Below are 21,250 nucleotides of genomic sequence, written 5' to 3'. Positions count from 1 at the left end.
AGATGCCATATAAATTTTATTTATTATGGCTGGTTTCACAGTCAGCTAATACATTAAAAGTAATGCCTACCCAAGGTTAAGAAAACCAGACACTTTGAAGGATTGGTTAAAATGATCAATTCTGGTATAATAATCAGTTTGATGAACAAATTAGATTTCTCCTTTGGCAGTGAGAAACAAGACTGTGAAGTTTTGAAGTCTGAACACTTTTTTCACAAATAACTTCCTGTGAACCCAACTCGGCCAATTGATGGCCAAGTTTTAGCATGCACCTTTAAGCAATGTATCATAGAACAGACCATGCAGGCAGTCCAGCATTGCAGCATTTTCATTAAAAAGAAATATAAAAGGAACTTCCAGTCAGTAAAACAAACGATTTTGCTAATTACTGAATCTTCTATGTTTCATTTAACAATCCTGACTGAAGGAAATAGTAACAAACTTTAAGTTAAAAAGCAGCGATGTGATGGACTCATCCACACGGCATGAAGAAACTTTACTAACTTTATATTTTTAAGAGATGTTCCACAGCCCACAAAAGAGGCATCTTAAATTTGTTTTTAACTGTTCCAATTTTAAAAGAGTATTTTGCCTTTTCTCAATACAGATTATGCTGTACAGCAATATCTCACTGACTATTCTGGGAATGGCACATCTGCCTCATTCCTATTGACTACACAATGTTCCATACTCATTTTGTCCTGAACTGCAAGGACGATTAGCTATCTGCCTAAATGAGCATTGTTAAGTTTTATGTGTGCTCTAACTTTATTATGTTTTGAAATAAGCTAATTCTGTTTGTTCAATCCAGGTTTAATGGTCTTTTGAAAGGCCACTAGTTTGGCCTTTAAGAATCAAGACCAATATTCCCTAGAAAGATTCAAATGTGTGTTGCAGGATCTGTTCTAAATAAAGGTTCTGGCAGGAAAAGGTTTAGAGTAGAGTAGAGTAGAGTAGAGTAGAGTAGAGTAGAATAGAATAGAATAGAATAGAATAGAATAGAATAGAATAGGAAGGGACCTTGGAGGTCTTCTAGTCCAGTCTCCTGCTAAGGCAGGAAACCCTATATCATTTCAGACAAATGGTTATCCAATCTCTTCTTAAAAACATGGAGCACTCACAACTTCTGGAGGCAAGTTATTCCACCGATTCTCAGGAAATTTCTTCTTAGTTCTAGGCTGAAAAAAACAAACAGGATTTCACTTATTCTTTTCAATTTTTTCCTTTGAAAGGATGTTTCTATCTTGCAAGATTTTCTATTAAAAATCATTCTCGCCCGAACAGGGACTTGAACCCTGGACCCTCAGATTAAAAGTCTGATGCTCTACCAACTGAGCTATCCAGGCACTCTGATATCTGCATGCTCATACTTTCTACCTTTTCATTATTTTGTGGGGAGAGTGGTACCATTTTGGTCACAGCCATTCATTACCAGCACTACCCTGCTGCTATTATAGATTTGGGATATTCATTTTGGATGAACCTGAGATCTGCCTGTTTCTCCTTTCAGCCTAACTGATACATTTTAAGTATGCAGAATTGCACAAGGTGAAGCAGGAGATGTCCGATGGTCCACAAAATTTCTTTGCCACATTGATGATCCATCATTTGGTCTATTTCCAATTATGGATTTAACCTGACTTCTGCAAGAGCTCTAAATCTTTGTTCCAAAATAGCCAGCCAATAGGTCACGGATGAGAATCTAAGGAACATGGGAATCTAAGATTCTGTATTTACTGTAGTTCTAGCATTAGGATGCCTTGCTATGTCAATACAGTTTTTTGCTTCCTTGATCTCATGCAGCTGGTTGGGACTCAGCACTGTTCCAGGTACCAGACCATAGTCATCAAGCTTGTTCCAGCATATCTTAAGGTTAGCTCTTATGGACATGGGGGATCTTTTGCTTTGCTTTTCTAGTCAACAAGGTGACAGTAGATAGGAGAGGAAATGAAGACAGGAAAATCCACCAATCTCTTCTCTTAAACTTTAAAACTAAGGATACTACCAGTCACTAAAGACAAACAGAGCTCAGCTGTCAGGCCAGCACAATTTATGCCAGAATACTTTTCTGCTAACTCAATAACTCGAGGAATAAGCATTAACATAGCCACAGAAAGAGTCCTGCTTTCAATAGCTGTCATAGCAATCTATGGATTCTGAAGGTATTTTCTATGCAGTATTTTGATGAGTTGCAACCATATGTAACAAGGAATACTTAAATCACGACCATTTTTATTGAAGCCTTGAAGTCAATACACAGTGTGTATGTTTGTGTGCATTAGTGTCATATTTCTTAGCATCATTCTTGGGCTTACATAATAAACTGGTCTCCAGGCTTTTATTTTGAACACAGGACCTATAATAATCAGTGAGTGTAGCCATTGTGTAAGTTATCTTTCAATACACAGAGAATGTTCTTGTGTGCTGTGCTCAGATTAAGAACGCTTTTGCTAGGGAAAATTTAGCTATGACATTAATTGATTGAAAGTAATCGGTGTTAATACACAATAAGAATATATTTACAAACCAAAAACCAATAAAAGGAAATCCAGGGATGGATAGGGGTAATAGAGGTAGTCGGCAGCTTATGACTACAATTGAGCCCAATATTGATGTTGCTAAGTAAGACATGTATTAAGTGAGTTTTGTCCCATTTTATGACTTTTCTGCCACCGTTAAGTGAATCACTGCAGTTGTTAAGTTAGTAACATGGCTGTTAAGTTGCTTGCTTGTCAGAAGATTGCAAAAGGTGATTACAATGATCATACAGTCATAATTATGAACCAGTGGCCAAACATCTGAATTTTGATCATGGAACCATGGGGATGCTACAATGATTGGAAGTGTAAAAAATGATCATAAGTCACTTTTTTCAGTAACCTTGAATAGTCACTAAATGAACTGTGGTAAGTCAAGGACTATCTGTAGTATTCTGTTTTCTGTAGTTTTCTGTGTTTTGATTGTTTTAATGGTATATACATCCATATACTTTACCATTCAGAATATCTCCTCCCACCACTGGTTACTGAATTTGGAGGGAAATTTCTTTTGAACTTCAAAAGTAATTTTTGTAGAATTAAAATCCTTTGTTCCAGCTGCCTGCTGTTTGGATATTGTTTGCTTTTTCTAACATTTACAACTGATATTTGTATTCATATCTTTTCTTGGTTTGGTCTTATTTATATATGTATTCATTTCTATGCATGATTGGGCCAACATTTTACATGAGTAATTTGATATCCAAACTCTCCCAGCTGTCAGATATTATTTTTATTTCTTATTTATTTCTCTTTATTTATTTAGCAGTCGTAGCTTACCGTGCCTTTAAATCCTGTTATCCACAGTTGCCTTCATTTTTAGCTCTTCTCTCCAAGATGTTTTTGAACACAGTCCTTTTTGTGTGAGTCCACAAGTTCCTTTAATTTGTCTCTTGTACCTTTGCATCCATTCTTTCCAAATTATAGTCTTAAACCACCAGTTCAGTGAGTGAAGATTGCTATAATTTCTCATTTCTGATTAGTAGTTAAAGACAAAATCATTTCCTGTGACACACTCACAAAATGTATGCCCAAACTTGTTAATGTCTTGCAGAATTACTTGTCTTAGGCTGGTTTCTGGAAATTGACTATTTTGAAGTGAAACTTTTCACTTATAACAACGTTAAATTTTCCTGTGTAATTCAAAGTGATGTTTCTAAAAGAGTCCTTACCACATACGAGACTCAGGTGGTTAAGGCACCAGGCTAGAAATCAGGAAATAGTGAGTTTGCACACCAGTGGTGGGATTCAAATTCTTTTACTACCGGTTCTGTGGGCATGGCTTGGTGGGCATGGCAGAGGAAGGATACTATAAAAAATCTCCAGGCGGAGATAGTATTTGCCAGTTCTCTGAACTACTCAAAATTTCTGCTACTGGTTCTCCAGAACTGGTCAGAACCTGCTGAATACCACCTCTGTTGCACACACACAAACACAAACACACACAAACACAAAGAGAAATGCATTTTCCTTGTTCTTGTTCATCTTAACAAGAGTTAACACTAGATAGGGCCGAACTTTCTTGTTCATGTGTTATCCCAGGGGCAGTCAACCTTTTTATACCTACCGCCCACTTTTGTATCTCTGTTAGTAGTAAAAATTTTCCCTAAACCACCCACCGGTTCCACAGTAATGGTGATTTACAAAGTAGGGGACAAAACCCCTACTGCCCACCATGAAAGCTGGAACGCCTACTAAGGGGCGGTAGGGACCAGGTTGACTACCACTGTGTTATTCTATCTTACAATAACAGTTACCTTATTCCTCCAATTCAAAATGAATTTAATAAGATTATTCTGGTACAGAAAGAAAATATTCCACTTCCTTGAAAATAGTGAATGGCTGAAAGACATAAGTCAAACATCTTTGATTTTAACTCTACTTTGGTGTTTTAGATACCTTGCTATTTGACGCAAAGGATAAAGTGCCCCAATTACTACCAACTAATTCCACAGACATAAATCAATTGGACCAATTCTATTTCAGCATCCTTCTCTATACTCTGAGGTCAGGGTACCCATGCCAACAAACAGCATTCTCCAATACCTGGTCACAAGTGAGTTCACCCACCAGACTGAATATTCTCATTTTTATTAATGAGAATCCTGAGATTCTTTTCATTTTGATTCATTGAGATATTTTTTGTATCAATTTCTGAAAAGGCTTCAGTGTTGCAGCTTTCAGAATAATGAACTGATCCTTGGGTAGCACTGGTGGTGTTTTGAGTTTCATACCCCTTTCTAATAGATGCAAATACATTGTAAGCTGTACAGAGTTGCTTAAGATGGGTGGCCATATAAATATTTTAAATAAATACAGTCAGCAAGGTCCTCAACGGAACGTAGGTAGGCATCTTGCAAGTAAAGTTGGAGAAATTAACTGGAAAGGGAATAGCAACGAAAACAGTTCTTGTGATTCAAAGTAATCCACACGAGTTGTGATCACTCACATTCCTGTTATTGTTGTACTACAAAAGACAGATGAGAGAGAGTACCCTGGAATGTTATTCTATGAGAGAAGAAGAGGTCCCTGTGCAGAGAAAACTAGCATAACAGGGAGAAGACATCAAAAACCAGGCAGCTTGCTTTCTATCCGGATGAAATTAAAGTCTGGCAAGAATTGCAGGGGTCTCCAACCTTGACAACTTTAAGACCTGTGGACTTCAACTCCCAGAATTCCTCAGCCAACAAAGGAATTCTGGGAATTGAAGTCCACAAGTCTTAAAGTTGCCAAAGCTGGAGACCCCTGAGATAGAGGACAGTAATTAGTATGCAAAGATCCTGCATCCAAATTAGGCAAGGTAGACATAGATTGATAGCAGAGGATTCAGATCTTTTTCTGCTATAAAGCGTGGACAGGTAAATGCCTACGGAGGTTCTCAGTCATCCCGATCAGGATGGTCCCAAAGGTGCATTTAATAAAGGCAGCTGGGCTTTCTTCATTTTTCTTATCCTTGAAGACATCTCGATTGTCAACCAAGAAGCTTCTTCAGTTCCAATTAACTGGAGGGGAATGGGAAGGATTTATAATCTTTGCAGCCGGACAGTCATTAACACTCTCATGGTCTTAGAAACCACTTGGGAGGGGGGGGTTTGTTAAACTGGGTTCTCAGATTACCTATCAGGTGGAGGGCAGGAGAACAGGGAAGCTTCCTTGATATTGTATACTTCGATAAAAGTGAACACAAAAGATCCTTGCCTCTGATCTAAATCAGAGTCTGTGTAATGAAGCTCAAGAACGAGTTGAATTTGGGTATTTTTTTTAATTGCTTTCCATCCTGATCGGTAATTGGATTACCCCTCTCCCTCCGTCCCCCCTTTTCTCTACTTCGTTTTTAGGCCAATGGGTACCATCATCGCCTTGCTTTTCGCGGCATGGGCGCTACAGCCTTGGAAAGGCTGCATCTGTTGAATCCCTGACTTTTCTTCCCACCGCAAAATACGGCATCGCTGACATCGGGAGGACAAATCCCGCGCCATTCACGCCCCTCAGGCCCTCCCTCCCTCTCGCCCTCCCACCTCAGGCCACGGCGGAGAGGAGGAACCAGCGCCGCGTGAAGCCCTCTGGCCCTCTGCGGGAGGTGGCGGCAGGGTGGCCCCTCCCTCCCGAAGCGCCGGGCTCAGGTTGTTCTTGGAAACCAGAAGCCTCTAGTTCTTCTTTCTGCCCGGATGGGACCTGGCCAGGGAGCGTCATGAATTTCTGCCGGGAGGCGTGGACGTGGGACTTCGCTGCTTCTTTTTAACGCCAGAGGAGTGGGGGGCGCGACGCCAAAAGCCGGCGAGGCGGGAGCGAGCCCCTCTCTCCAAAGCAGCGCCTAAGCGAGCACCGCCGCGGCTCCTTCCGTGGGGCTGTTTGCTTTCGTTTCCACGGGGTTTCGGTGTAAACCGAGCAAAGGTAAGGCGAAACGCAGCGTGAATGGCGCGGGGAGGGAAGGAGAAGAGGAAGAAGGGAACGGAGTCCGTCTCTTCCAGGGGCCTCGTCGTCCCTCCGGCTTCTCCTTTGCTTTCTCCGCCGGATTGGAGGGCGCTTTTGTGACACGCGTGAGGGTGGGGTTCGCGAGCTTCTTGCGAGGAAAGTTCGGTCAATCGGGCGGCTTTCGAAAGAGCGCGGCGACAAGAAACAACTCTCGCGGCTCGACGACCTGTGCGCGTAGGCTAGGACCCCTTCTCGTTCTGACGAATGGTAAATCCGCGCCTCTGTTGTTGCGCCCCAAACCTAGGTAAGAGGACCTGGGCGGGATTTTCTGTGAAAGAGAGGTAACGATCCCTGCGTGCGAAAAGCTAGTGCGCCAGGGAGATTACGCTAGGAACTTCACCCCGGCAGCTTGTTTTCTGTATGCATCAAAATCCAGCAAGAAATCCACTTATTAAAAACGTCAAAGTTTAATCACTGCATCCTTTGTGAGAACAAGACAGCACCGCTGGATTTATCCTTAGATGTTCTGGTTTATTCAAATCATTTCTGCCATAGAAGCCTTGGGCCTTCAGACTATGAAGATGAACTTTGCGTAGCTCTCATTTTCACTTTGACACCATCCCTCTTTTTCTCTCTCTCTGATATATTACCTGGCCTCTGATTCCTTTAACCCCCTGGACTTTTATCAGATCTGTACTTTGACCTTCTATAGAGGAAGCTAGCAAGGAAGGGGAAAGGAGAAAATCTTTGGGAATGTGATTAATGCAGAGGTTATTTCCCTTTTTTACCTGTTACCTGCCGTATCCTAGCAAGGGATAATCTGCCGGATTTCAGTATAAGGTTTTGATCATGTAAACAATTCACATGGTTCTAGCATCAACGGAGCTGGAATTATTATCATTTTTCCTGAGTAAATGGAAAATCTGTGTTTAAAATGTTTATTTGACACAGTTGTCTTCATCTGATTTGACGGGCTCCCCAAACTGGATGAGCATATTAGAAAGTCCTGAGCTGCCAGACTAAAGCTGAAGCCAGCCAAGGATATTTGAAGCAGCTCCTTACTCCCAGAAACAAAAGAGAGAGTGATTGTTGCACATACATGAGGACAGTGGTGGCATTAATTGTGAAAGGCAATGCAGAGTATCCTCCAAACTGTGGGCATGGATTTTTATTTGTGGTTTTTACCAGTCAAGTGAATTGGAACAACTGGCGTGTGGCTCTGAGGGTGATGAAGTAGCTACTACGAGGATGGTTGGCTCTAATAAAGTTGAAGGGAAATATATCAGGAACCATATTTGGTATAAAGAAGACAGTGGAGCAGAAAAATATATCAACAACCATATTTGGTGTGAAGCTTAGAAGGCAATTTTAGGGGCCCTGTAAGATACTAAAACATGCAGTTACATGCTGTCAAATAGGCAATTAATTCAGAAGGTATATAGGACTGCTATACATTTTGGGCACAAAAATCAGAACAACAACTAGATGGCAGCAAAGAGTTAAACATTCATTGTATCCTCTGCTGATCAGACATGATAGCAACAGATTTTCTAGTCCTATTTGTAATGTCCTGAATATTAATGCTTTCTTATTGTTTATTAATTAGACAGCAAACATTTTTTTCCTAAACATCTTGCTTGATGGTCTTTCAAAAACCAAGATGTTATATAGTGCTTTGCCTTCTTTGGGGATTAAAGAAGCAATTCTAGTATTCAGAGATGAGAATCTGATTTAATTTAGTTTGAAACTTTGCCTTTATTTCAACAAAAAATCAAATCCAAATAAAGATATGCTTGCTAAGTCATGTGTTTGTTTGGTTCTGTTTTAGTATGTATTCACTAAGTCCAGTGGTTTATGGTTTATAAGCCACAATGAGCTTATTTAAGAATCCAATTAATTGGACTTTGTAAACAAAGCATGAGTTAGTATAATGTTAGTATAATCTAGTTAGCATAACTAGATCATAATGTTCCTGCTATCCCTGTGTTTTGCTATGCGGATATTACCATAGGCTGCAACTTTGTGTATATCTTTTGAAAGTGAGTTCTTTGAAACAAGTAGTGATTGCTGAAATCTAGACATGTATAGAATTGTACTTCAAAAAAGAAACCCCTCCCTTCTTTTGTTGAAGCCCTCTTACACATGGTAGCAGATGCTGAGCAGGAAGTGTTCAGTGAATGAAAAAAAGCTTGTTCTATTTGCTCAAGTATTTCATGATGGTTTTACTCTTCTACTGTCTCACTTTTCACCCTAGACTAGAGTGTATTGGGTCCGATGTTCTGAATGCGTTTCATCTCTCTTTGAGACCAATTAATGGAAAATTACTTAACATTTTACATAATTGTATAATGTATTGATAAGTAGCACCAGCAACAGTTGTACTTTGTATCTGTGAGCAGGATACTTGAAAGATGCTGAGTCTGTCCAACCTAAAGAGAAAAGCAGAATTATTAGCATTAGACCTTGGACATATGCTGATAAACGAAGGCTTATTCATGTATTTTAATATGAAAGGTTGTTACTGTAGAATTGTTATTTGGGGTTGATATTCTGACATAATAGCCCCTCTCTGCATAAAAGGAGAATTGCAGTTGTTTGGGTATATCATCCTTCTGACTTTCTTGACTAATTCTTAGGCTATTGTGTTTCTGTTTGGGACTTTGTATTCTACATGCAATCATAGTCTTGCTTACATAATCATTGGGTGAAAGAAAAGATTTTGCCAGGGAATATGGATTATTTTCCAACTCATTTTAATCTTTCATTCATTTCCTAAGCTTATTTACAGAAGTGAAAATAAATAAGTTAGAGATTTGTTATTCTAGGCCTAGGATAATTCCACTGTCAAATTGAAATGTTGCTGAACTACAAATATGATCTTATATCATCAACCATACTGACTGTTGGGCTGCTGGGAATGATAGTTCAGTTCACATCTGTTATGCTATAAGCTGCTTATATCTGCTACAGATTACTATTACTTGATGCTCTCTTTAGCATACATTTAAACATTTAACCTATCTTTTTGTTAAAGACCTGTTTGCCTTATATGTATTCTCTGCTTCAAAGAACTTGTGAGTTATCCCTGCAGTTATTCTTGAATACTTGTAAATTGTTTGTGTTTCTTAGCCAATATTAGTTTCAAAGCCCCAAGAGAAAGTTGCTATCCTGAAAAAAATCAGAAAGGGGGGTGAAATGCATAATATATTAGTAGGCAGCTTTGTACTGGCATGTCTTCTGCATAAACTGCATTGAACATTCACTCTGGGGGCTACTATGCTGCCTGTGTTACATCCAGTTAAAGCCATTTGTTCTATATTTATAGCATTATGCTTTACAAATCCATATGAGTATTTTATACACAACAGCTATTTGTGCTTTTTTTCTTTCATATTGGAATCTGGTTGCCTTCATTTTCTGCATTTTATTTAATGCAGATGGTTTAAGGGTTGCAGTTAGAGGTCCCACAGCTAATTCAGAGTCCCGTTATAGTAGTTACCGAAGTAGTTCATATGCTGTAAATAACAAAACAAGGTAACTGTGCAGTTAAAAAGCAAGGTCCAGAAATATAAAAATTTGCCAAACGTTCCAATCAGAGCTTTAAAATAGAAGTTGACTCTTAGTAATCAGATCAATCTTCAATTCTTACTTACCGGTACTTTTATTTTGTTTTACCAGTGAGAGGTCAAGGGCTTTGTCTCCCATTACTGTCTTTGAAGAAAGAAAACTTCAGAATGACAAAAATGTGCATTATCTATAAGAGAAGGCTTCTTATCTAGGCATCTAGCAACTGAAATTCAAAAGCCTCTGATCCTTAGATCCCTTTCAGGATGTCTGCTGAAAACTGAAAGACCCATTTCCCACTATTTTAAAGTAGGAAACAAATAAAACTGCAATGATAATCCTACTGTAAATAATTCATAGCTGTTAATTTTTAAAAAAATGATAATTCCCCCACATTGAACTTCATAGCCAAGGTTTAATGTAGCTCCTGCTCAACAAGAATGTTTACCTTCTACTATAGCCTCTTTTGCAGCCAAAAATGATGTAAATTTACAACCTGTCTATGATAGTTGGCTTATTTATCTTGACAATGAAAGATCCTGTTGAAAATACTACTGTGGCCTTGTCATTGCTTTTAGCTTTGTCAAGGCTATGCTGTAAGAAGCTGGGCTATGGTGAGCTAAAAGTGCAAATAGGGGACTACATAAAAATATATCAGCAACAGGAAGACTTTATTGTTCAGATCATTTTCCAGGCCAAATTGTCTTTCCAAATAGTATAAAAGTCCACTCACCAGTATAGGTGGATCCAGTCAGTCATTAATTTAAAAATGTTTCAATCAGTAAGATACTCCAAGTTGTAATTCTGGTAGCTAGATGTTGTGGTAGTTAAAGTACTAGCTTGTCACTTGAGACACCTGGGTTAAAGTCCTCGCTCAGTGACAGAAAATCATTAAGTGATGAGTCAGCTGTTTTCTCTCACCTACTTCACAAGAACTATTGGCAAAGCACTGGAGAAGAAAACGCACTATAAACAAGTTTCAGCTCCTGGACAGAAGGTAGGATATAAATTTAATAAATCAATAAATATCAGGGAGACCCAGCTATATATATTATAGGTTGGGTGACTCCTGAGTCTCTATCAACATATTTAAAGACCCAGGAAACAAACAAAGAAAAAATTAGAATGATTTCTTTCTTCCCCTTGGGAAGATTGTTTTCATTTTGGCCTTCTCTTTTATTGGAGAAAAAAAAATTGAATAAAGTTTCCCCTAAATCCATTTCTGTCTTCATATCTTTAACTCTATCCCTCATATACAATACTTCAATGAGAAATTGAACATCTCAATTGTGTCTCTCATTAATTCACAAAGATACTATAAAAATCTATAGCAAAAAGGAATCTTCCATTCTTGTCTCCTAAGGCTGGATACCCTGTCTAACACTTTCTTAAATCCACATTTTATTTAATATGTATTTAGAAGATATATGAAGAGAGAGAGGGGTGTTAAACAGAGAGAACCAAGTGATAGATAATCCATATACCAATGAATCTCCTTCCTCAGATTTCCTTACAATGTTCTACCCTTTCTTTTGCAAAAGAAAATGAAAAACAGAATGTCTGCTTTTGAAGTTGCACAGCATGTTGATTTTAGTCCTGCAAACAATTAGGTTTTGCAGAGCTATCGTACCCTAATCAGATGCAGTGTTTTTCAAAAAAATTCAAACACAATTCCTTTTTAAGATAGTCTTTCTCTAATTCTTGTTACTTCTGCAAATCTTACAGACTCTGTTCCAAGGCACTTGGAAGCCAGAAGAAAAGCTGAGTATGGTTACTACTTATAAAAGACTAAATTTTAGAGGAATGGGACCAAATGAAATATCCTAGAAGGTAGCATAGCTGGTCAGTTAGTTTGAACAGTAAACAAAAAAACCTCCTCTATATTAAAAGATTTTGTTGAAGGACCACTCATTAAGAACTAATTTGGGTCAGTGTTTAATTTTCAGATCTATTTCTTATAAATGGTTTCATAATAATGTATATTAAATACAATCAATATAAATACTTCTAGCATAAGAAGTTTAATCTGGCTCAATAGTGAGTGCCTTCACCAGTCATCACATTTTGCCGAATAAAAGGAAGATAAAATTTTGAGGATTTTTTGACATCTGAAATTTAATTTTGCAGCTGTAAGATTGAACCTGATTTTAAAAATTGTAATACAGTAGCTGCAATGGTGTCCATGTAATTCTAGGATTCCAGGCCAGATTCTATTGGAAAGCAGATTGTTGCCATTGGCCAAATGTGATAAATCCCAATCTTCCTGCAAATTTCAAAACTTATAGAAGAGATGTGGAGGTGGATCATCTTTGCAATTGTGTATATCCTATTCTCCTGCTTCCAAGTTTAGACTCAGTGATTTTGAAATGCTTGGAGCATCTTAGCACTCAAAGTTCTTTGTGACTCTGGAGCTAGAGGGGATGTCAAATAGATCTTATGCCTGTGCTTGCTAGAGTGTCTGAAATGTTTCAGTTTTAAATATTCCCACTTCAGTTTCACACTAGAAGCTGACGATAGGCGTATGTCATTACTGTTGTTGCCTTTAACCCAAAACCATAGACCTAGAAATGTAAAGTCAAATCTATTTCTAAATGTACTTTAAGATGATGGAATCTTCAATTATTTATTTATCAATTTTGTTTGCTGCCCATTTTGTGGTTCAGGTGATTTGCAGCAGCTTACCTCAAGATCAAGGGTGTTAAAATTTCATTGAGAGCTGCATCAGGGTTGTGTTTGACCTTGCGGGACTGAGATGGGCGTGGCCAGCTTGACATCACTCATGTCGGGGGCGCCTTTGGTGGTCCGAGAACTTTGCCAGCGAAAATAGGTTCCCAAGCTCTGTTTTTGGCTGCGACAGCCTTTTGCAACCCTCTGAAAATGGAGCTCGGGAGGGCTGCTCGTGGGCTGATCCTTCGCTGTTTCCAGGGCAGCCCTGCAGGCCAGATCTAAGCACCCCGCAGCCCACATCCAGCCCCCAAGCCTTGACTTTGACACCCCTGCTCAAGATAAAACCCACAAACAATAAAAAAAATAAAAAACATTTTTAAGATGACAAAAATTAAAACAAACCAGAAACAAGGATTTGGAGGGAAAACTTGGGGTGCCTTCTCTGTTAGTGCAACAGCCACGTCCAGCCAACATCTTCTCCTTCCAAAGGCAGGTGGCATAGAGAGGTTTTAAGGCTTTTCCTGAAGGCTAAACGAGAGCAGGCAGATCTTACCTCCTAAGGCAAGATGTCCCAAAGGGCAGGAGCTGAGGTAGAAAAGGCCCTTCTCCTGGATCTCACCAGCTGGAATTCCTGGGCTGATGGGATTGCAGAAGGCCCTTCTGCCAGCACAAGTGGGGTGGTCCAATCTCATTGGGGAATAATGGTTCCACAGATATCCATGCCGTAAAGGGCTGGTTTTCCTATATCACAAATGCTGAGTCACAGATCTCATGATGCTAAAGCTTGTTAGTCCATCATCTACCAAAATCGAAGAGTGCAATCCAGAATGATGCTATTAACCCAGTATGGTTAAACTGTTAATCTGGGTTTCTGTGAATGATAAAAATTGATATTTATAATTATCACAGATGCTTTCTTTTTTGCAGGGGTGATGCAGTTTACTTATCTCTCTGCCACCTGCCTCACTTTACAAATGCCAATTATTTATAGAACATGACTGGAAGTAGCCATGCTTGGTGAGGCCAAATTGTGATAGTTACTTTTCCAGTGGCCTGGGAGAAAAAAATTGTGTGGAATTATAAAATGAGTATGAAGCAAAGGAAATAGATTGTTTTTTATACTTAATTCCCATTTCTGCACATCTTGAAGCACCCACTTTGCTTCAATAAGTCTGACATCAATTAAAAAGCACTGTAAAGAAATCATGAACAAAAGATCAAAGGGAAGACTTTTGATCTAATGTTTTAAATAAAATAGGAGGAGGAATGAGCATATGGTTCTGTAGGGTGAATATTCTTAAACAAAAAAGAAAACAAAAAAATGGGGATACCTGCGTAAAATGAACCACTCTGAAAAATTTAACTGTTCCAGTCTATCTGTCAATAGCCACAGTAATATATCTACACCACTGAATCAGGCTGCATTCTATCAAGATATGAGAAGGATGGCTGCATTTATTATTCACACATTCCCTGTTTATGTAAGAATGAGAATTAAAATAAATAACTTCAGAAGAACAAAATGTTTAAGGGGAACGCCACTCTCGTCTGCCCTAGGTTTTGCCAAGCATTCCTTTCTCCTTCCATGCACAGGTCATTCTCAATGTACAGAAGTTCATTTAGTGACTATTTAAAGTTACAACAGCACCTAAAAAGTGAGTTGTGATAATTTTTCACACTTAATGACTATTGCAGCATCCTCATGGTCACATGATCAAAATTCAGGTGTTTAGCAACTGATTCATATTCATGACAGTTGCAGAGTCCCAGGTCATGTGATCCCTTTTGCGACCATCTTACAAACTAAGTCAGTGGGGAAGCCAGATTCACTTACTTACTTCATAATTGCAGTGATTCACTTAACGACTACAGCAAGAAAGGTCATAAATGGGGCAAAATTCACTTATCCACTGTCTCATCAAACAACAGAAATTTTGGGCTCAATTGTGGTCATAAGTTTTGAGGCTTACTTGTACCAATAAAAGGAAGAGAAAGTTTGGGAAGAGAAATGCCGGAAATGCCTATATTTCAGAGTTTGAGAAGGGTTTGGTATCTTAACAAGTGGCTCTATTTTGGTCTAAGACAGATTCAACCTCTGTTTGAATAAGAGCCACCACTTATGATCTGCTTGTGCCTATCTCATGTGCTTCTCATGGATCTGCAGCAGAGGTGGTATTCAGCAGTTTCTGACCAATTCTAGAGAACCGGTAGCGGAACTTTGAGTAGGTTGGAGAACCGGCAAATACCAGCTCTGACTGCCCCTGCTCCCATCTATTATCTGCCTCCCGAGTCCAGCTGATTGGTTGGGTCTTCTTTTGTTGCACAGGAGAACAGAGCTGGAAAGCAGGTTAGTGGAATGGGGAGGGAATAGGATTTTGCAGTAACCTTCCCCCAGGAGTGGGGAGGAAATGGGGATTTTGCAGTATCCTTCCCCTGCCACACCCACCAAGTCACAGAACCGGTAGTGAAAAAAATTTGAATCCCACCACTGATCTGCAGGAAGTATGGGGGGCAGAGTTTACACTATTTCATTGGTGATGAAGAGGGCAACCGTGATTACATTGGAGGATAGAGGTTGTTGTGCCATGCCTTCCTTGTATCTTCTGTGACGCAAGTGCTTAAGTAAGTTAGTCCAGTCCGTTTCAAAAGGCGGATTGACTGAAAGTGCCATCTTGTCCTTCATATCAAAGAGCGAATTATCTTAGGGTGCCCTGGTTTGAGTTGTGTATTGCAAACTTTCCTAAAACCTGCATTTCACAACCTGGAAATTCAAACTCAGCAGTATTTCCAGTGCTGCACCATGGTCACTCAAAGGATACCTCAACACAATGTATTTTCACTCAAACTCTTCCCTCCCCCTTTCCTCAAAAATCAGCATGAAGCTTCTGCCAGCTTTAGAACACTGAGAACAGGCCAGGAACACTAGGAGACCATCTGTCCTTCCTCCAAATGAGCAGGAGGGAAATTCCAAAAAAAAAAAAAGGAACTGGAACAGTTATCTCACACCTGAGCTGCTGAGCTGGAGTTAGAAAAAGATCTTTGTCCCCACTTCACACACACACAAGAAAATAAAGGTCTAGTCCCAGTCCTATCCAAATGTTCCACACATTCTGCACTTTATATCATTTTCAAAAACAAATGAACAGTGGTGACCAGGTGAAGGAAAGCAACACTGGCAGAGGCTCTTTGTTCTCTTTCTACTGCCTATAATGCAGGAAAGATAACATGATGATATTTTTCCAGGAAGGTGCTCTTCACAGTAGCTCTAACCATGAGTGTAGTTTGTGGTAAAGACCGTCTCTGTGTGGGTGTTGAGTATGGGAGTTTAATTATGTAGCTTGCCTGAGCTGAGATGCAGCAAGGCAGGGTTCAGTGAAAATTCAAGACAGCTTTTTGTTTTCACAAAGATTATGAAATTGATTAGAGATTGGATTTGTTAATAAGATTGCCTGTATTATTTCCATAGCATAATTATTTTCTCTTAGCCAAGCAGGAATTAGGAGGTAAAAAAGTGCAAAGCCAATAGAAAAAGGGTCTGCCCACAATACCCAAAACTCCATAGAAAAAAGTCTAGTGTTATTGTTTCAGATACAGCGAACCAGTGCAGAGCCTAAAGAGTTAGTTCAGCCTTCACAGTGAACTAATTCCATAAGGATGGCAAATCCAGTGGCAATTCTGTAGTGGTCCATAGAAGGAATAGATAGAGAAAGAAAATGCTTTTAAGAGTATAATTTAAATAAAGTACTCACCACTGTCTGCTAAAGCAACATAGCCAATAGTAGATTGTTGTTGATAGCACTCTTTCCTCCTCAAGAGTTATTCTATAACCTTAACTTGTGCTTTTTTTAAAAAAAATTACATATTTTTCTCTCGGTTTTGATGTGGGTGGTGGAGCATCTTAGCTTTTAGCGTTTGTCATATTGTACACAGTAGATATTTCACTGCTTTCAATTTCATCTTGATCTTGACAATTGCTGTTGTCAGTCACTAAGATTTTTCGTCATTATTTTTCTGTCTTCTGCACAGTAGTGGATTTTTAAGCTGTGCAGATGCAGATAGATAAACTCAACAAGACGTCCATAACAAATTACATTTATTAGTTCATCAGGTATCCTCATAACTCATGTTTGTGATGAAGTTCATCTTTAATGACCAATCCTTTGTATATCTGCCTTGTAGTAAAAAATGATTGTCTCCTAACCCATCTCGTAGCGATAGAAAGCAGCTGCCTTGAGTTAGAGAATTCAGGCAAAAGTGAAGAAAACTCCCCCAACCCATTGAGGGTCAAATTAGTGACCAATCAGGATTACAGATGTGGCCATATGACATGAACTACATTTCCCAGGATACCTTTAACTACATTTACCATGATACATTCCCTTAAGGGGACAGCTCATAATTCCTAAATAACTATCCAATTCCCATAGACTGCCTGGGACAGCACACTCCCTGCCTGGAATTGTAAATTCCACTATTAAGAGAAAAAAATTAACTATAAAGTAGATAATCAGTAAACAGCTATACTATGAATAGCAGATAATTATATAACTAAGATAAACAGTTAGCTATGTAACTAAGAAAAACAGTAAACATTAATAAAGCATCAAACAAAGCAAAGCATGCAAAGCCTGAGGTTCATTCTTCAAGTTCGGCCTTTTGGTGCAAGTCTGCTGGTCACCTCTGGCGGCCTTTTAGGGTTGACAGGTACTCTTAGTGGCAAAGGTGAAAGTCTGGTGGTCGCTTCTGGCAGCCTTTTAGGATTGGAATGGTACTCTTGCTTCCATGGTGTCAAAGGGCATCAGGAAGCTGTTGGAAAGGGTGTTGTGGAGGCATATGTCTGTGTAGAGTGTCTTAGTGGACATCTGGTGGTTGTTGGCAACCGTTTACTGATCACTGGTGGCCTTTTAGGCTGGAACATCATTCTTGTTTTCGATGGTGCTAAAGGGTGTCAGAAGGCTGTTGGAATGGATGGTGCTAAGGCATTTGCCTGGGTTGGAGCCTGGATCCAATTGACACTGGCAATTCTTACTATCCCCCATCCTAGTGGGGATTTGATGGCCACTGGAGTGTCTACAGAGCTGCCGATTGACTTGGAGAAGAGAAACGCACGTGGGGCATTATTTCCCAGCAAGAGTAGAATCTCAGCCTCCAGATCTAGAGTGGGAAAGTGATGAGCCAGGTGCTGTAGGTGAGGCATGCTACTTATGACCTAAGGTATTGCAATCTGACTGCAGTTGTTTGGCACCCTATCACATTCAAACATGGGTGGCAGTGGGAACCAGGAACTTCCATCCAATGACTCTATGCAGAGTCCAGTAGCTCTCCTCCCCACCGTGCTTCTTGGTCCATGGCATGTTAATGCAGCGAAGGGAAGTTCGTCCTGTTGCACCTCAAAGGGGTCGAAGAATGCAGGTCTGGCCAGGGTGCAGGTGCTTTGAGTGTCTATCCACAGGTACATTTTCATGGCATCTTCGGGGCGTCCTTCAGGGTACACTTTTGCTAAACAGATGGGAAGGCACAAATGAGGGCATGCTGAGTTGGCGCACAGTACTATGCAGTTGACACTCATCCTTGGTTTGGTTGCGGTTTGGCAATCTGCCGAGGAGCCCTGCATGCTTCTGTGTTGTGCTGAGGCTCCTTGTCCAAAGGAGGGCTACAAGATATATACGGTGGCGGCTTGGAGTCTGGATGCAGCGCGGTCGAGTGCTGGTCACTATTGCATAAGTTGCATTGCACCTTGGCTGTGCAGTACTTGGACGGGTGTTTGGATTCGCAACACTTGTAGCAGTATTGGTGCTCCCTTAGCAACTCTTTTCTTTGGGTCAGTGATTTCGCTGCAAACCCAGTGCAGCTGTTCAGCGAGTGACGAGTGTGGTGCATTGGACAAAACTGTACTCTCCTTGTGTTGTATCTGATGAGTCCTCTCCCCAACTGTGTGTGGATGAGGAGTTGATCTCGGTGTTATGGACAACCATGAAGGGTCTTTCCCTGGTAGTGTACATAGGGCCTGAGGGCGATATGTGGTTGCTGTTGTATCTTCTGTCATTAGGAGGACTAACAGCTCTGAGTCCATGGGCCCAGTATGTGTTGCACACTGTCGCCTGGTGGGACACGAATTCTTCAAGAAGTGTGAAGGATATAAAGCGGTGGCGACCCTTGGCCATGAAGGTGTCAGACAACTGGACATGAAGGTGTCAGACACTTTTCAAGTAGCACCTGCGGAAGTTTTCGAACAATTTTTTTCTGCATGTCGATGTGATAGAGACAGGTGAGTCCCAGTAAGTTGGGATCCTGTTGTGCCGTTCTCAGCTGAACAAGTATGTTAGTGAGGTCTATGATCTGGCGAGGCTTGTCGATAGGAATTTTAGGAAAACTGTTGAGGCTATCCAAGGGTGTTGCTTCTACGTCCTCGGAAGCGCCATACAGTTCGTCAAGTCTTTTCCATGATGACCCTAGGGCAGCAGCCGGATCGTCTAAGTGGGATTTATAAAGTGCACTCGGTATGTCGGCAGACTGTGGCCCTAGCCATGCTATCAAGTGTCCGATTATTTCATCAGGGTTCAGGCGTGCCATGGGTTAGAGTCAGGCAAAAGTGAGGAAGTGAGCTCATGATTCCTAAGTAACTATCCAATTCCCATAGACTGGCTGGGACAGCACAATTATATACAATTATAATAACCATTCTCTGAGGCGTTGTGTGATTACATTGTGCTAAATGGTTTAAGGGTTAGGGTTAGGGTTGGGTTTTTTTAATGTAGCTTAAAATTTTGATGAAAGGCTGGAATAAAAAAATTAATGGTTAAAAAGCACATTCTAACAGATCTATTGGAACTACAACTCTAGAATTTTCAGTTAGAATGACCCAATTGTAATCCTGGATTATCTGAAGAAGACCGTGTCAGGGAAGACTGTTCTAAGAGCATCTTTTAACATAATAAGAAAATAATTCAGAATAATTTCTGAAAATATTAGATACTGATTCTTTTAATGATGGCTAGCATTTATATACAGAGGAATAATACCCTCCTTATCAAAATAGGTGAGACTGGGGAAGCATGCATGTCTCTGCTTCTGGAATTCTTTTTATTATATTCCTAAAAGCTCTTTTCTGAATCTCATGGCCAGATAGAAGGCAGACATAAGAATGGAGCCATCAGTAACATTGCAGAGCTACTATCGAACTTCCTTGATAGGGATGCATTGGGAGCTTCTTTTTTTGCAGCCTCTGGCCAGAGCTGACCCATTTTCAGAATGATGTTTCTCTTGTCAGATCTCCCATGGTATCAAAGTTGGTCCCATTCTGTTCTGTTTTCAGAAAGTCATCATGGTGACAAACAGGGAGAGACAATTCAGACTTGAATTGCTTATTTGTTTTGCTAGTCTAATCATAACCAAATCTGAGCAGTTTACAGACATACAATCAGTAGTAAGATTAAAACAATATAAAATAACTCCATAACAACAATTACAACAAAATCCTCATCACTGAAAACTAACCTGCAGAAATGCCATCCAGAATCGCTTAGATGAGACGGACAGAGTAGAAATATGATCAATAAATAAAATAAATACATATTCAACCTTAGGAGGATATGAGATAAATGGCACTGGATAAGCTCTAAGGATGTGAGAAGGGAAGAGGAAGGTGGGTTTTTTTTTTTAACCTCTCATTACCATGATTTGGTTTGGACCTGTTACCCAGTTTTTGGAACTGAAGAAGCTTCTTGGATGAAAACTGAAACATCTTCAGGAAGAAACAAAGTCCAGTTGCCTTTTGAAAAAATACTTTTGGGATAACCATGACCTGGATGACTGAGAATCTCCATAGATAAGAGAAGCAATTAAATAATTTCTTTCAAAGATTCCACTGGATTGAGGAAAAGATATTTTGCTATGCTCAAGTTCATTCATTTCATTTATAGAAAGGATTTCAACGCTTACTTTTTACACTGCAGAAGTTCCACTTGCTATAGAAGAAAATTATTTTCATACTGTCCTTAACTCCTTGTGTTTTCCATTCAGAGTATCATGAAATTTTGGTATGAAAGAAGCATGAATTTTGGGGTTAGCCTTGTGTATACTACCATAATTATACATGTGCTAGAACTGGTTTCTGTGGCTACAGTCACGAAAATTGATAATGAAGAAAATGGTTTCCACAATTTTTATTTAAAGAAGTGTGTTGGGAAGCAACCATGATATAAATCAAGTCTTTTGTTACAAGTGGTTCTCGCTAAATGACCATTAATGACCAGTCCTTTAATGGCCATTCAAACTTACAATGACATAGATTGAATAGTACTTATGACCAGTCCTCAGAATTCTGACTGTTGCAACATAAATGAGGACCCAGATTGTTGGGGGCACTATGCTGACTCTGTAAACCGCTTAGAGAGGGCTGTAAAGCATTGCAAAGTGCTATTGCTATTGCTATTCTTTTTGTTCCTTTTTTCTCTTTTCTATACTTTTTGCTTTTTTTGTATTTTTCTTTTTGTAGTCCTTTATTTTTTTTTATTTTATAGTTTTTATTTATTTATTTTTATTTGTAACTCTTAAGAAAATTATTT

At 39.6% G+C, this 21,250-nt stretch overlaps 1 protein-coding gene and 1 non-coding gene across 4 annotated transcripts in view; one reads left to right on the top strand and one right to left on the bottom strand.

Annotated features, from left to right (window-relative positions):
- Positions 1 to 1,273: 1,273 nt before the first annotated feature.
- TRNAK-UUU (transfer RNA lysine (anticodon UUU)) lies at positions 1,274 to 1,346 on the bottom strand. Its single transcript has one exon. It is a non-coding gene; the product is annotated as a tRNA-Lys (tRNA).
- A 4,722-nt stretch (positions 1,347 to 6,068) lies between these two features.
- The window catches only part of CDK18 (cyclin dependent kinase 18), a 102,152-nt gene continuing 86,970 nt past the window's right edge, over positions 6,069 to 21,250 (top strand). For 2 of the 3 annotated variants that reach the window (XM_026715633.2, XM_026715631.2), the window contains exon 1: positions 6,069 to 6,431. The gene's annotated coding sequence lies outside the window, so the exon portion shown is untranslated. The remainder of the gene's footprint in view (positions 6,432 to 21,250) is intronic. The other variant, XM_087929408.1, reaches the window with a different exon arrangement.

Source organism: Pseudonaja textilis, chromosome 3 (genome assembly GCF_049901715.1).
Source record: "Pseudonaja textilis isolate UNSWEBS1 chromosome 3, rPseTex1.2, whole genome shotgun sequence".
In the NCBI taxonomy this organism is placed as follows: Eukaryota; Metazoa; Chordata; class Lepidosauria; order Squamata; family Elapidae; genus Pseudonaja; species Pseudonaja textilis.
Note: the sequence above shows the minus strand (reverse complement) of the source record. Positions and strands in the feature narration are given on the sequence as shown.